At 39.4% G+C, this 4,996-nt stretch overlaps 1 pseudogene; it reads right to left on the reverse strand.

The window, feature by feature from the left end:
* Positions 1–1,089: 1,089 nt before the first annotated feature.
* Positions 1,090–2,523, reverse strand: LOC102895960 (annotated as a pseudogene).
* Between the last annotated feature and the right edge of the window lie 2,473 nt (positions 2,524–4,996).

A 4,996-nucleotide genomic window follows, 5' to 3' on the forward strand; every position in this document is an offset into this window, starting at 1 on the left:
TTAAATTGAAACCCACATTTACTTCTGTTGGGATTCAGGACATGCTCTTCCAAATATGGCACCTTTGCATATTGAATATATTAAGCTGAAGGAGTTTGAGAAAACAGAAGGAAGGTCATTCTGACCTTCTCCTCACCCTTCTCCCCTGAAACAGGTCATAAACCTTCATGTGAGGGGTGCCCTCCCTATACCTGGAGGAAAGGAGCATCCTTATCTCTGAAGATAGATGTTAAGAAGAATCTAAACAGTTTCTCCCAGTTTACTACAATTATCTTAGACTCTTTGACCTATCATGTTACTACATGACTGTCCACTCTTTATCAAACCCAACATAAGAATATTTATGTCTAACTATTTTCTTGGGTCTTTATTTCCCTATGAAGGCTCCAGTGTCATGTAAAATATATTAAATAAAGTGGTATGTTTCTCTCATGTTAATACATCAGTTTAATTTTCAAACCCAGCCAGGCACCTTAAGAGGGTTGAGGAAAACTTTTTCCTTCTCTAAACTTCATGGTGAATTGAACATTTACAATGAAGTTACTTCTTCTACTTTTTCTTTCCTCAGCAATATTTAAATGAGTATTCTGAAAGAAAAAATAAATAACCAATTTTTCTTAAACTTTTATTTGACAGTTGACAGAATCCCTATTTTACAATTTTACTTTTTTTTTTTTTTTTTTAAGGAACCATGTGCCGGTAGTATATATTGTATATATAGTTGCATAGAGCAACTTTGGTGTTCTTTTTGTTAGAATAATTACTAGTGGACTAAGAACTTATTGCTAATTGACATTTGAGTCACTTTCCCGGTGTTATTTCAAACATGTCAATATATTAACCTAAATTGTTTTCTATCTAAATAAAATTTTGTGGTAGATAGTTTTCTAACAGAAATAAAGTGATCATTTAAAAAGAAAAACCTAGAGTCTGTAACAAGTCCTCGGAAACAGGCAAGACTGTTTTGTTGTTTGTTTGTTTGTTTTTCCTCATTTAAGACAGGGAATATTTTATTCAAATCTGTCAGAGAAATAGACCATTTGGGCCTGTAACAAAGCCAGTAGTTGTACATAATAGCATGCACTGCTACATACAGATTCACTGATTATATCACAACTTTTAAATGTTTAAAACAGAATAAGCTTCCCTGTAAAAGCAGCACCTTTGTGACATTTTAACTTTGATATTCCTCTCCTTTTTCCTCACCCTCTCCTTCAACAGAATCCACATCAACCTCCTCATAATCCTTCTCAAGGTCAGCCATGTCCTCACGGACCTCAGAAAACTCTCCTTCCCCCATGCCCTCACCTGCGTACCCATGAACGAAGGCACGCTTGGCATATATCAGGTCAAACTTGTGGTCCAGGTGGGCCCAGGCCTCAGCAACAGCCGTGGTATTGCTCAGCACTCACACAGCTCGCTGTGCTTTGGCTGGGTCTCTACCAGGTACCACAGCGTAAGGCTGGTAATGAATGCCAACTTTGAAGCCAGTGGGGCACCAGTCCACAAACTGGATGGTATGCTTGGTCTCGATGGTGGCAATGACAACATTGACATCTTTGGGAACCACGTTGGCATGGTACAACAGGCTGTAAGCCACGTATTTACCATGGCAAAGGCCACATTTCACCATCTGGTTAGCTGGCTCGAAGTACACACTGGTGATCTCTGCTACAGAAAGCTGTTCACGGTAGGCTTTCTCAGCAGGTGTGATGGGGCATAGGTGACCAGAGGGAAGTAGATGCGAGGATAGGCCACCAGGTTGTTCTGGAATTATCAGATCATCATTCAGGGCTTCCATGAAATCTCAGGGAAGCAGGAATAGAAGTTACAATCTGACCTATCAATCTATTCAAGTTAGTATAAGTTGGGCGCTCAATATCTGGTTTCTACGACAGATGTTGTAGACGGCCTCATTGTCAACCATGAAGGCACAATCAGTGTGCTCGAGGGTGGTGTGGGCTGTGAGGACAGAGTTGTAGGGCTCATCTACAGCTGTGGAAACCTGGGCAGCTGGGTAAATGGAGAACTCCAGCTTGGACTTCTTGCTATAATCAACAGAGACATTCCATCAGCAGGGAGGTGAACCCGGAACCAATTCCTCCACCAAAGCTGTGGAAAACCAAGAAGCTCTGTGCACTGGTGGGCCAGTTTCCAAGTTCAGTCCAAGACAAAGTCAGAGATTTCTTTGCAAATGTTGTAGTGCCCACGAGCATAGTTATTGGCAGCATCTTCTTTGCCCGTGATGAGCTGCTCAGGGTGGAAGAGCTGGCGGAAGGTGCCAGTGCGAACTTTGTCAACAACCCTGGATTCCAGGTCTACAAACACTGCCCTGGGCACATGCTTGCCAGTGCCTGTCTCACTGAAGAAGATGTTGAAGGAATTATCTCCCAGCACCGATGGTCTTGTCACTTGGCATCTGGCCATCAGTCTGGATGCCATGTTCAGGCAGTAGAGCTCCCAACAGGCATTGCCTATCTGGACACCAGCCTGGCCAGTGTGGATGGAGATGCACTCATGCATGTCTGCTGCTTCGTGGCTGCCGAGTGGATGGCTGATAGGAAGAGAAGAGGTGGTTGCTTCTTAAAGCGTGACTCATAGGCAGTCAATATAAGAGAACCTTGATAAGACTGTATTTTGATACTTTAATGACTTTTGATTATCAAACTGCTGTATTCATGCTAATTGCTAAATTCCATGGGGTCTCACTATGATGAGGCACAACCAAAAATAGACAATAAAACACCAAATCAGCTTAGATGGTGATTTTAACGTCTTAAAGATTATATTTAAAAAGTACATTATAGTCATGATATTTAAGTTAGTAGAGGCACAAACCATTCATTAATGAATAACTGTTTGAGGGAAGAGGAGGGCAGTCCTGCCATGATAAAAGAAGTTAACATATTTATCTTCTCTTGGGATCCCTTCCAACCCCAAAACATCACAAATTCCACTTTTAGATCTCTTTGAGAAAATTTAAGCTGAAAACTAAGATTTTTAAATTTACTTATTTTTAATTCACCTACATAATAGAGACAAAACCATTTGTCTTCACTCGACCTCCACCCTTCTCAGCCTGAATTGATGAAGATAGACATTGTGAGAGAAGACTGAGAGAAAGAGGCAGAGGGAAGGATAGAGGGACAAGTAAAGTCCAACGAAGGCAAAGAGAGAAAAGTGGTCAGAAGAAGAAAGTAAAGACAGCCTAAGAAGGAGAATGATCAAGAGAGAGAAATTTAAGGATAGCAGTGATCATTTTTCACGTAGAAACACACCATGCTGAGAACCATCCAAATCTCAACCTATGCTATTAAATAGGTGCCAAAATAGTCAAGTCTTTTATGCCCATGTTTTCAGGGAAAGAATACAACAAAAAGTGAGCTGGGAATTTGCATGCAATGGGCCAAATCTCCTTGCTGGCTCTAAGAGAAACTTGGCTGAAATTTGTGATCAATAGACAATCAGAATAAATTCCTCAAAATCACCCGCAGAGACACCCAAATGAAATCCTGATGATTGTTTCCTCTAGGACATAGCCATCATAAGGATTTTTCCAAAGCGGCATCATTTTAGAAAGTACATTAATGAAATTGGCCATGATTAAATGGAAGCAAGGTTCTTGTTTGGTTTTATTAAAATGAATCTCTCTTGAAACAGATCCATTTTCCATTTCTCACCATCTTATCAGAGGATGCCATTGCAGTGGGAACCAAGTGCTCCCTTTCCAATTTAATGGGAAATCAAAAGTGCAGAGCTACCTGCACAGATAAAACCAACAACTCTGAAGGATGACCCTTCAATGGAAATGCATTATGGGGCAGGCCATGTGTTTTCCTGGAATTCACATTTTAACCCCAGAGTGTATCTTAGTAAGATCCCAGCTTATGTTATACCTTACACAGTGTCTGGGGTGGGCAAACAGTCATTTTCATAGCTCAGGTTTCTCTAAAACCTCATATTCTCAGAGTGGATATTATAGGTGTAAAGACCAGTGAAGTTGATAACAAAATAACAAGTATTCCTCTAGGATTTTGATGTCAGAGAGAGGAACTCATCATCTCTGTTGCCAAGAAGCTGTCAGATATGGCTTAATTATGATTAATAACATACATATACCTGAGAAGATGTTTTTCTCTCTCTCTTGTGCTGACTTTCTTAAAATGCCTCTTTGCTAAATATTATCTCAGGGGCCGACACAGTTATAGCTTTGGAGATGGACTAGGATGGTGTCTCTCTGTGCTGTGGTGTTTATAAATCATTGTGCTTGGCTAAACAAGTACGATTCTGATATCTCTCCATGTATATTTCTTTTGGTTGCAGTTACTAGTTTTATAATGAAAAAAGAATGTTTTGGGTGGGCAATTTAAATCGTTTCATAAGTGAACTGTCTGATTTTAAAGCAAATCAGTAAATATTTATCAATTGCTCTTGGAGAGTGTGACAATCATGCCTCTGAAATGAGCAGTTTTATTGTTCTTAGAGGAGGGGAAAATGAGGAATAATTATGATATTGATCTAGGAGTTGAGAAAGAAGCACATATTAATTGTGAATTGTGGCCAAACAAGGATAATAGAACTGTCTTAATAGATGTGGTGTAGTAAATAATATTGGTCAATGATAATCACACACATACACACAAACAGAAATAAAAATGGAAGTAATTTATTGTAGAGTCCTATATAATGATGCTCTGTGTTATTTAGATGGAAAGTGAATTCAGAAGTATATATGTTGAAAGAGGATTTTAGAGAATTGTGTATGGATTTGTACAGGTTTTAGCTTTTTCTTTTCATCTAGACATATCTTTGCTTATCCTTGTTAACATTCCCAGAGTGTTTTATATTTGCAAAGTGCTTTATTCTGGTTTTACTAGTTATTCCCAGTGCTAATACACACCTGACATCATTCTATTGTTTAGGTAAAGTTAACAGGCCTCAGGATTCAGCGAGTTGATGGCTCTGTCTCCATCTTAATTAGACAGTTTAAGCTCTA

The sequence above is a fragment of the Pteropus alecto genome, unplaced genomic scaffold, assembly GCF_000325575.1.
Source record: "Pteropus alecto unplaced genomic scaffold, ASM32557v1 scaffold86, whole genome shotgun sequence".
Lineage (NCBI taxonomy): Eukaryota > Metazoa > Chordata > Mammalia > Chiroptera > Pteropodidae > Pteropus > Pteropus alecto.